We start from the raw sequence: 12388 nt of genomic DNA, 5'->3' as shown, positions 1-12388 counted from the left end.
AACAATAAACAAGTTAACTTTGAACCTTTCTTAACTTGAAAGGTGAAAAATCAGCATGGCTTTGCTATGTAAATTAGCATTTATTTTCTTACTGGTGAAATACATCTTTCAAAAATGTATTATAGCCATTTCCATCTCTTCTGTTGTGAATGATCACTTCATGCCTTTCTGTAGTTGATTTCTGAAAGTGCTTTATAAAAGATAGTAACCCCTTGCTTGCTATTTTCACTAAAGATAGTTTATTCCAACTTGTATTTTAGTGCTGTTTATGACATTTTAGATATGTATAACATTTAAATTTATGTGGTTATATCCATTCTTTAGTGATGCCTTCCATTGCTTTTCAACTTGGAAGGGCTTTGTCTTTCAAAGATCTGAAAGACAAAATCTGTTTTCTTTTATAATAGTTTTTTGATGGTTTGATATTTTAAATTCTTTTTTTCTTTTTTTGAAATGGAGTCTTGCTCTGTTGCCCAGGCTGGCGTGCAGTGGTGTGATCACGGCTCACTGCAACTTCTGCCTCCCAGGTTCAAGAGATTCTCCTGCCTCAGCCTCCTGAGTAGCTGGGACTACAGACCAGCACCACCATACGCAGATAACTTTTGTATTTTTAGTAGAGAAGGGGTTTTACCATGTTGGCCAGGCTGGTCTCGAACTCCTGACCTCAAGTGATCTGCCCACCTCAGCTTCCCAAAGTGCTAGGAATACAGGCGTGAGCCACCGTGCCCAGCCTGATATTTTAAAATTTAATTATTTAATCCTAATGTACTGGTATGTATTTTGCTATGTGCTATTAGGTGAGGACCTAAATGGATTATCTGCTCCCCCGCCCAAATAGCTAACCAATCATAAGAGAATTGTCTTCGAAAAATCCTTCCATTCTCCACTGATTTGTTTTACCTCATGTAACATAAATAGTGATATGCTTTTGAACTGTCTCTTATGTTATACTGACCTGCTTATTCTTGCCACATTACCATCAATGCCACATTGATTTACTTATTGTTGCCTTATTAGATTTTATCAGATAGAAAGATTAGTCCCTTCCCAATAGTTTTTTTTTTTTTTTTTTTAACAAATTCTTGGCAATAGTCTTACATAGTCTTTTTATTAATATATTATTATATATTTAAATAAATTTCAAAATCATTCCATCAATGAAATGACTGGTTAATTTAATTGTGATGATATTTCCTAGACATCAATTTGAAAAATTTCTATTTGGCAGCCCTCACATCTTTTAAAATAAGTCTTCATTTACAGAATACTCTTGAGAAATTGTTTCATTTGTCCCCGAAATTAAACAATTTTGTGAGGATAATAAAAGTCTGTGTGTGTGTCTGTGTGTGTTTATTTGCGTGTGTGTAGTATCATAAATCCTTTCAATCTGTGGGTTTTTAATTTGAGGTTTTTGTTTATTCCTAGGCAAGGAGTTTTTCTCTACTACAAGTTGGATTATTGTATCTGTTTTAAATATTTGGTTTCTTCCTGAGAAACACCTATAGTTATCTTGTTGGATCACCTTTCTGTGTCCTTTGTCATTGCTGTCATCTTTGTCCTTTTCCTCTGAATTCTGAGAGCTAATCAAATTTATCCTTCATATTACTGATTTAATTTTCTGAAGTTCTAATTCTATTTGTACTGCTTCTAATGCAGATTTTAACTGTCATTTCATTTTAGGTTTTGTTTTGTTTTGTTTTTTACTTTAAGTTCTTACTTCAGCCAACTCAATTTTCATTTATGCCACGTATATCTCAATGCATTTTCTCCTTATGTTTTCCTCACTGTTTCGCAGAAACCTAATGCATGTATTTTCTGGGGACAACATTAACTGTTTTTGAGAATGCTCTTTGTTTTGTTTTGTTTTGTTTTGTTTTGAGATGGTGTCTTGCTCTGTTACCCAGGCTGGAGTGCGATGGCCAGATCATAGCTCGCTGTAACCTCGAACCCCTGGGTTCAAGGGATCCTCTCGTATCAGCCTCCCAAGTAGCTGGGACTAAGGTACACACCACCCCATGAGGCAATTTTTTTTTTTTTTTTTTTTTTTTTTTTTGAGATGAAGTCTTGCTCTGTCGCCCAGGCTGGAGTGCAGTGGTATAATCTGGGCTCACCGCAAGCTCCACCTCCTGGGTTCACGCCATTCTCCTGCCTCAGCCTCCCGAGTAGCTGGGACTACAGGCACCCACCACCAGGCCAGCTAATTTTTTGTATTTTTAGTAGAGACGGGGTTTCACCATGTTAACCAGGATTGTCTCGATGTCCTGACCTCATGATCTGCTGTCTCAGCCTCCCAAAGTGCTGGGATTATAGGCATGAACCACCGCGCCCGTCCCCCATCTGGCTATTTTTAAAATTTATTGTGGAGACAAGGGTCTCACTTTGTTGCCCAGACTGTTCTCAAACTCCTGGTCTCGAGCGACCCTTCTACTTCAGCCTCTCCATGTGCTGGGATTACAGGCATGAACCACTGCCCCGGGCCAAAAATGCTATTCTCTGTCTATAGACACATATGGCATTCTCATACATTGCTGGTTCAAGTGCAAATGGTACAATCTCTGATAGTAAGGAATTTGGTAATATCTAACAAAATTACCTATGCATTTACCCGTTGACCCAGCAATCCTCCTAGGAATTTACCTTAATAATACACTTCCACAAACAGTGAAAAAACATGCTCAAGGTTATCTATTGTGGAATTATTTTGCTTAGCAAAATATTCAAAACAATTTACATGCCCATCCATAGAGGACTGTTTGCATAAACATTGATAAGTCTACACAATGAAACACTATGCAGTCATTACAAAAAAGAAAAGAAAGAAGATCTTTATGAACTGCTATGGAATATGGAGTGATTTTCAGGATATATTTTCAAGTAGTAAAATGAAGGCCGGGTGCGGTGGCTCGGCCTATAATCCTAGCACTATTGGAGGCCAAGGAGGGTGGATCACCTGAGGTTGAGAGTTCAAGAGCAGCCTGACCAACATGGAGAAACCCCATCTCTACTAAAAATACAAAATTAGCCGGACATGGTGGTGCATGCCTGTAATCCCAGCTACTAGGGAGGCTGAGGCAGGAGAATCACTTGAACCCAGGAGGCAGAGGTTGCAGTGAGCTGAGATCGCGCCATTGCACTCCAGCCTGGGCAACAAGAGCGAAACTCTGTCTCAAAAAAAAAAAAAAAGTAGTAAAATGAAGGTATGAGAGAATTTATATATGGCATACTTTTGTATATGTCTATGTGTATATATATTTGTATCTTTGTGTAAGGATATAGTACTTATATTTTCAAAAATACTTAAGAAGGATAAATCATATACAGAGAAATGAATGAGAATGGGATGGAAGGGGTAGGAATTGAAGTGAAGTTTCTCTGAGTATTCTTTTTTAAATAGTGCAACTCCCATTAGGGATTCTTCATGGGTTTAACTAAACCTTCAGACTCACAAAACTACCATGGACTATATTTGGCATCAGTCCGCTCAAAGGGATACACGACAAACCACAGCTTGCCAGCAGGACAGCATGGAGTGTTTGCCTTCCATGGGTGTTCTTACAGCAAATCCAAGAGCAGTCAGACTACCTATACTGGGGCTATTCTCATTAGTCTCCCAGGTGGTAGTTTAGGTACAAAGGAACAAGTTTCACTTCAGACGATGGTGGAACTTAGCCTGATTTAGCAGCCTCATGCCCCATAGGAGCCAATAACTTTTTTAATAATTACACAGGCATAGTTTCCAGGATCCCTCACATGGGACATAGCCAATTATAACAGTTACTACACTAAAGGAAGGCCAAAATTATGGTATTTGCATCAAGTATTTAGATTTCATTTATGAAGTCTATCAGTCCAGATGCTATTTACCAGTCAGAAGGCACTTTTTTGCTATAAGTAATGTTGCCTGAAGTTGGAACAATTTGAGCATGAAAAAAGTATTACAATAGGCCGGGCACAGTGGCTCATGCCTGTAATCCCAGCACTTTGGGAGGCCGAGGCGGGCGGATCACTTGAGGTCAGGAGTTCAAGATCAGCCTGGGCAACACAGTGAAACCCCATCTCTACTAAAAATACAAAATTAGCCAGGCATGGTGGCACATGCCTGTAATCCTAGCTACTCAGGAGGCTGAGGCAGGAGAATCGCTTGAACCTGGGAGGCGGAGGATGCGGTGAGCCGAGATCATGCCATTGCACTCCAGCCTGGGCAACAAGAGTAAATCTCTGTCTCACAAAAAAAAAAAAAAAAAAAAAAAAAAGACAATAAAACATTAATAGAAAATCCATCAGCCCATGTGTTATGCCAAAATAAATAAGTTAATAAAACATAAGGAGAAGGATGTTAAAAAGGAAAGTTTTTCTTTACAGAAAAATATCAGGTAGTAAATGTAGAAGGCATTATTAAAAACGACCACTTTGAACTCTTGTAATAATCAATTCAAGCATCTCAGCAGATGCTAAAACCCAGGAGTGAAAGATCATTAGGAAATTGTTCATTCACAAGGTCTCCAAGTATCATCCCACAGATTATTTTACTAATTATAAAGGAAAAAAATCCTTTACAGGTAAGAGATCTGGCAGTTACCACCTAAGTCAAATTATCAAACTTAAGATCATCAATCACCAATAATCTAATATAATATGTCCTTTGATGTGATGTATTAAGTTCACAACCGGCCGGGCATTGTGGCTCACTCCTGTAATCCCAACACTTTGGGAGGCTGAGGTGGGTGGATCACCTGCGGTCAGGAGTTCAAGACCAGCCTGACCAACATGGAGAAACCCCATCTCTACTAAAAATACAAAATTAGCTGGGCATAGTGGCGCTTGCCTGTAATCCCAGCTACTCAGGAGGTTGAGGCAGGAGAATCACTTGAACCCGGGAGACAGAGGTTGCAGTGAGCTGAGATCATGTAATTGCACTCCAGTCTGGGCAACAAGAGTGAAACTTCATCTCAAAAAAAAAAAAAAAAATGTTCACAACCTTACTTATGCAGTATTCTTACCAAAAAATGCTTAACTTGAATCCAATCAGGAGAGACCAATCAGACAAATTCAGATACAGGCTGTTTTATAAGACAACTGGCCTGGATCCTTCAATAAAAGTTAATGTTGTGAAAAAAAACTAAAAAGCAGTGGGACTGTGCAAGATTAAGAGAATAAAGAGACATGACCAAAGACTATTTGTAAAACTTGGCTGGATTCTGGTTTGGAAAACTAGAAAGCTATAGACATTGTGACAATGGAGGAAATGTAAATATGGACTGCATATTAGATGATATTATTAATTAGTGTTAATTTTACTAGATGTGATAATAGTACTATAGTTATGGGGAGAACGTTCTTTTTTTTTTTTTTTTTTTTTTTTTTGAGACAGTCTCCCACTGTCGCCCAGGCTGGAGTGCAGTGGTGCGATCTTGTCTTACTGCAACCTTCACCTCCCAGGTTCAAGCGATTCTTCTGCCTCAGCCTCCCAAGTAGCTGGAATTACAGGCGCCTGCCACCACACCCAGCTAATTTTTTGTATTTTTAGTAGAGACGGGATTTCACCATGTTGGCCATGCTGGTCTCAAACTCCTGACTTCATGATTTGCCCACCTCGGCCTCCCAAAGTGCTGGGATTACAAGTGTGAGCCACTGCATCCGGCCAAGAATGTTCTTATTCCTAGAAGATGCAGGCTGAAGTTCTTTGAGGTGAAATGTCATGAGTGCTTCAACTTATTTTTAAATAATTTATTAAAAAGCACAAGGCTGGGCGCGGTGGCTCACACTTATCATCCCAGCACTTTGGGAGTCCGAGGTGGGTGGATCACCTGACGTCAGGAGTTCGAGACCAGCCTCACCAACATGGAGAAAACCCATCTCTACTAAAAATACAAAAAATTAGCTGGGCATGGTGGTGCATGCCTGTAATCCCAGCTGCTCAGGAGGTTGAGGTAGGAGAATTGCTTGAACCCAGGAGGCGGAGGTTGCGGTGAGCTGAGATCGTGCCATTGCACTCCAGCCTGAGCAAAGCTCCGACTCAAAAAAACAAAAAAAGACAAATAATGAAAATGTGGTAATATCTATGACCATTGGTGAGTCCAGGTCAAGACTATGTTGGTGTTGGTCAAAATATTCTTTTAACTGTTCTCCAGGCTTGACATTTGCTCAATATTAAGCATTAGGGAGAAACGGTTCAGAGGAAAAGTTATTTTGAGCCAAAAATCCTTCACCAAGGTAAGTTGTTATTCAATTGTGAAGGCAAAAGAAATTCATCTTCATACAAACGAAAAAGAAACTTTATCTCTCTTTCTGAAAGGAAACTTCAGAAGAGGGCTATCCAGATGCAGATCTGGAAAGTGTCCGCCAGCCAAGTGGGAGTTCCCAGTGAAAGATACTTCTCAGAGGAGCCCGGAGTTACTCAACTAGAGTAAATGTCTAGCCCCATACCACTGCCTTGCTTAGTCATTCACTGCAGGTTTTCCTATGAAGACTGTTTTGTTTAGTCATTGCCTTGTGTTTCCCCAAGAATATTGTGAAGTTAACACTAAAGCTGAGGCAGATCCTGAAGAAAATCACAGCTAGGGGCTGTCAGCTAGCTACACTTCTCACATCTGTGCAGGAGCCTTCTTGAAGGATATGAGTGATGAATGTCCATGCCTGTTATAGCACCCAGGGCTGGCTTCATGGGCATATAGGGACCCTCTCTTAGAAGGGTCTTGCCCTAGGTTTAATGCCCTGCTGTTTCTGTCTTGAAATTCTTAATGATTTTACCTTTGAACTTTCATTTTTTAAATGAAGCCCAAAGAGACTTCACTGGGCAGTGGAGTATGCATATGAGCTGAGGAGATACATGTAATATGCATGTCCTCTGTTCCTTGTCATCCCATTGTTGCCCTATTTGCATAGCATTAGGATTTTTTTTTTTTTTAAGAGATAAGGGGCTCACTGTGTTTCTCAGGCTGGCGTCAAATTCCTGTGCTCAAGCAATCCCCCTGCCTCAGCCTGCTGAGTAGCTGGGAGTATAGGTGTGTGCCATCACACCTTGCCAGCATGCCTTTTTTGAGCAAGGAGTTCTGAATTTTCATTTTGCACTGGCCCATGCAAATTACGTAGCAGGCCCTGACAGCAGCCCTTTTTGTCCAGTCTCCAGTCCTGAATAAATGTCCAGCCTCTGGTCCTCCTTCTATTATATCTTCTATTATATCTTCTATTGCATGTAGTACAGATATGTTAAAATTACCTTTCATTTGTCTGTTGCCACATTATGAGGTACCAATTTTCTTTGTATACTTCTACTCTTAAAAAGCATAACTACCAAGAATTTGTGCATTATTTCTGTTCTTTCATCTGTTTTTCTCCCCACAATCTTCTACTTCATTGTAAATGAAAGATCACTGTGATTATCTTTGTGGAAAAGACAGTTATCCTCCAGTATCTGTTTTCTCTTTCTTCCTTAGAAATAGAACCACAGTTTTGCTGCTCAGAATAAAGACCATAATTTCCTAGCCTCCCTTCCAGTTAAGTGTGACTAAGTTCTGGTCAACAGATATAATTGGAAATGTCATGTGACACTCCCAGAAAGTTTTCTTAAAGGGAAGGATCGTTCTCTCTTCTTTCCTTCCTCTTTTCTGCCATCTGGAATGTAGGCATTGCCACCTGAGACAAAGAGATAGAAGCAGGCTGGCAGAATAATTAGAAGGAGCATGTACATTGCTAGACATTTTTTATATGACAGATATACCTTTTTTTGTTTAAGTCACTATTATTTAGGGTTTTCTGTTAAAAGCAGCTGAACTTAATCCTTCTGATATAGTTCTGTAAATGAATGTAGAACAGTAAATGTGTGTCTACTGTTGCCCTGCTCAAGGAGGATACTCCCAATTGGCCCCATTCAGTTCTACCTTGCCAGGGGCTGAGGTTCTCCTTTCGTGCCTCCCATCTCCACCTTTTGGTCAGAGGTGGGTGTGAGTGGAGGAGACTTACAAATATCCAATATTATTGAAACGTGGGCTGTCTACATTCTGTGAATTGGCATGGGTGGAGGAAGGGGAATTTGCACTCAACAACAGTCCCTACTGGAATCCCTTTTATTTGGCTCTTTGGTTATCATGACAGAAAGTTCATTCCACCCATCCTTCTGTCCTTCCTCTTCCATTTGAATTTCCATTTGACACATAAATTTAAAAGTTTCTTTTATATTTTCTATGTAACTTTATTTCAACTTCAGTGTAGACTGGAAGAGTGAAATTGATCCACAATATATCAGTGAGAGAGAAGAGGGAGCAGGGGAGAACACTGAAAACAAGCAGAATAATACTTTGAAGTATAACCTATTCCATTATGGGAAGGGACTTCACCAATTATCATGGTGATAACTAGTGATGGTATCACTGAGATATGATATATGTGGACCTAATTAAATCCTCAGAGGACTCTCCCCGATTCAAGAAGTATAAATGTATGTTGTTCAATTCCTTAATAAGTGACAGGTGACTTAAGCTCAGAGCAAGGTATTGGATGTATAGCGGTGAGGTGGAAGTTACAGCATTCCAGCTACTCAATAGTTGAAGATGAAGCTTCTATGCTCATACCACAAGAACTGCTGCTCCTTTAAAGAAGTTCTTATGTGCAGGGACAGAGGATAAGGGTAAGTCAGGGCTTTCAAGCACATAAACCTCAGTTCTTTCCCAGACTTCTGGTCAGCAATGATATTGAATCAAGCCCTCTGGATAATTTTTTTAATGCTGGCTCTGGCTGTCTGCATCAATAGCCCCTACAGGGCCCATGTCTGACATTTATAAACGTGTTTACTCTTCCTTCCATCTAAATAGACAAGAGTCAGAGAATTCTCTGAATCATGCAGCTCAGGGCAATTTTAAGTCCAGGCTCTTCTTTAAATCATTCTTTTAACTTTCAATATTTCAAGACACAATTTGAACAAGAATGATTTAAAAAAAAACAGGCAGTGCCCTTCTTTCAGCAGATAATCAATTAAGTTCAAATCAGACTCACTTAAGAGATGCAGCTCTAGGCATTCCCACTGACTGGGACCAGGAAGGCAAAGTAAAATGGTAAGGTAAACAGACAATTATCTACACAATTTGATCAATATGGAATGCTAGGCAGACAAGACCTTCCTTAAAAGCATCTTCTTAAGAGGGACTTGAATTTTAAACAAGATTACCGCCTTCAATTTCCTCAACCTATTTTTGTAAAAATACTGTTCAAAAGTGCTGAGGGAAGGTACTGGTTATTCTCTGTTTCTCTCTCCTCCACATTGATTTTCCACCTTTCTCTGTCCTGCTCTGACCCCCATGGAATGCATCACCTGGGCGCCCCTGCCTTTTAGCTTTTGGTTGGGTTGGGGCATTGGAGTGGGGATTGACAAGAGACTAAAGGGCAGGAGAGAAAGGTCATGGTATTTATTTCATCACTGTCACCATCTTTCCTCACCCCATCTTCCACAGCTGAGACATGGCCATGGTTGCCCCCTTTTAACTACAGCTTCTGTCCTGTTGTTGTCCACAGCTCCAGCTCTCAGCTGGGATCCCCTAACACCTTTTCCTCCTCATATCCTGTCAGGCCAAGTAGTGGCTTCCCATCATGACTAGTCCCTGGATGCTTCAATATCCCTTGTCAGTTTCCTTAACCCAGCTCATACTTTTGTGAATATTCCCATCTTTAAAACTCTATACAAAAATCTCAGCTGAGTTTGTCATGTGTTTCTTATTAGGATCCTGACTGATGGTCGACCATGTCAATATGACCTACTACAGCAGCTGATAAGCAAGGCTCTGGATCTATGTCCACTTTCTATGTTGTGCTTTCAATGAGTTCCTTAAAAAATTCAAAAACGGGCTGGGCGCAGTGGCTCATACCTGTCATCCCAGCACTTTGGGAGGTTCAGGTGGGTGGATCACCTAAGGTCAGGAGTTCGAGATCAGCCTGGCCAACATGGTGAAACCCCATGTCTACTAAAAATACAAAAAAAAAAAAAAAAAAAATTAGTCGGGTGTGGTGTCACACACCTGCAATCCCAGCTACTCAGGAGGCTGAGGCAGGAGAACTGCTTGAACCTGGGAGGCGGAGGTAGCAGTGAGCCGAGATCATGCCACTGCACTCCAGCCTGGGTGACAGAACAGGACTACATCTCAAAAAAAAATTCAAAAATGAAGCTGTAATTACAGTGTATATGCATGGTGAATATACCATTCTAAATTTGCTGAGCTGGGAAAGAATGTTTAAAAAGAGAAAGTGGGACATCTGTTATCAGTCAGCTGTCATCAGTCACCAAAGTCCTTTGCATGGAGATGAAAGTTCTTTAGCACTACTTAGATTGATAAATATGAGCATGAGTTAGCATCTCATTATTTTCAATTGTTTTCATGTTTGTTTGGAATAAAAATTCGGAGCTAACAACTCTTGCTACAAGTGTAGAGCACTCATGTTTTTGGAAATCCCTCCAGTTTACATCTGTGATACATTAAAATAAAACTTTTTAAGAAGGTTTTCCCTAGAGGGAAATAAAAGCTGAAATCATAATTACTGCAAAAAAAAAAAAAAAAAAAAGAATATGCCCTAAGGTCGTCAGGGACAGGACAAAAGAGAGATTTAAGGATAAAAGGATACAAACAGATACTATGCAAGTGGCAGAGTTGCCAGGCCCTGCATTTGCTCCTGACCAGTTCTCTATGACTTGAAGAGGTGAGGGATATGTAAAGATTGGCAATTGTCTCTGAGCATGTAATTTGCTATTTAATGGGAGTTTTCTCAGGACACACTAGCAGATCCAGTATTGGAGGTATACAATAAAACCACAGATTTTTAGACCAGAAGTTCTCAACTTGAAGTCAACTAATAGAATTCAGGAGGATCTGTGATCTTGAAAAGGAAAAAAAACTTACATACTCATTTTCGCTAACTCGTAACTGAAATTAATATATTTTTTACTATGAATGTAGGTAACAAACAACTGTCATATTAGCAGTACCTGTCAACGACAAAAATCACAGGCATTGCTGACATTAAGGCACCAAAATATCTACAAATGTAATCATTTATCATGACCTATGTGGCTAATATGCTCCCAAGTACCCTTAAGCTCCTGCTTTAAGGTCCATAAATATCCCTGAGGAAAAAGTCCACCATGGCGCTCTCAGTCCTGTCTTGCTGAGGCACCCCACTGCACTCTTCTACAGTGTTCTTTCTTTCTAATAAAACTTTCCTAGGTGGGCATGGTGGCTCACGCCTGTAATCCCAGCACTTCGGGAGGCCTAGGTGGTCGGATCACCTGAGGTCAGGAGTTCAAGACCAGCCTGACGAACAAGGTGAAACCCCATCTCTACTAAAAATATAAAAGTTAGCCGGGCATAATGGCAGGGGCCTGTAATCCCAGCTGCTTGGGAGGCTGAGGCAGGAGAATTGCTTGAACCCGGGAGGTGGAGGTTGCAGTGAGCTAAGATTGTGCCATTGCACTCCAGCCTGGGAGAAAGAGTGAGACTCTGTCTCGAAACAAACAAACAAACAAACAAACCTTTCCTTTTTCAAACCTATACTGTCATTGGTAAATTCTTCTTACCAACCCATGAGCTGACCACTTTCCGATGCTGGGGCTCTGATACCTTGCTCGGCATCTTGGTCGCCCATAGTGAGACTTTACTGGGGATTTCTCCTTTCTATTTTTCTTCCCTGCTTCCTTTGATGGTCTGGTTCTTTACTCTTGGGAACTGAAGATCCTTGGCTGAGGTCACTCTTCGGTGAGATTCTGAAGCCTTAGAGAAGGGACACCTGTCTTTATTGCCTTTAGGGGTAAGGGACTGGCCAAGGATTTTTTTCCATTTTCTGACTGCCAGTGAATCAGCTTAAATATTCTTTGGTAATTGAGGGTTTCTGGCCGAGGGCACTCCCTGGTGTTACGGGAAGGCCAAGACAAAAAAGTGAATTCCGTACTGCCCGTCAGGATGGCAAGTCCACTTTCACTTAACACTCTGTAAACCGTGACTTGGAAACGAGCAGCAGCAATCTCAACTCTGCGCAGACACACTCTACCGGTTGTGGACCCAAGTTTGGATTCACTTTCATCACAAGTACCTCATCCCAAGTTATGAGTGAGTTCTCCTTCACATTGGGTTTGAGATGACCACTCAAACAAGGGTACTCTTGGACTGGTCATCCAGGCAAGGGCAGGCCCTCTATCCATGGTGGAACATCCTTGAATAGAGCAAGCCAACAGATAAAGGGAGGTCCAAATCCCTCAGGGATGCCCCAGGGATCTTGTAGTCCTTTATCAAAATCCAACATGGGTTCAATTCATTCTTCAATTCCACTCCACTTGCCCTTGGGTTGCATACTTAAAAATTGGTCCCATTGTGACCCACACACTCTCAAAAAGAAGTGTATAATTTTCTTT

General features: G+C 40.7%; 1 protein-coding gene across 1 annotated transcript in view; it reads right to left on the bottom strand.

The window, feature by feature from the left end:
• The window catches only part of MAOA (monoamine oxidase A), a 132013-nt gene that overhangs the window by 89438 nt on the left and 30187 nt on the right, over positions 1-12388 (bottom strand). The window lies entirely within an intron of this gene.

The sequence above is a fragment of the Macaca fascicularis genome, chromosome X (assembly GCF_037993035.2).
Source record: "Macaca fascicularis isolate 582-1 chromosome X, T2T-MFA8v1.1".
In the NCBI taxonomy this organism is placed as follows: domain Eukaryota; kingdom Metazoa; phylum Chordata; class Mammalia; order Primates; family Cercopithecidae; genus Macaca; species Macaca fascicularis.
Note: the sequence above shows the minus strand (reverse complement) of the source record. Positions and strands in the feature narration are given on the sequence as shown.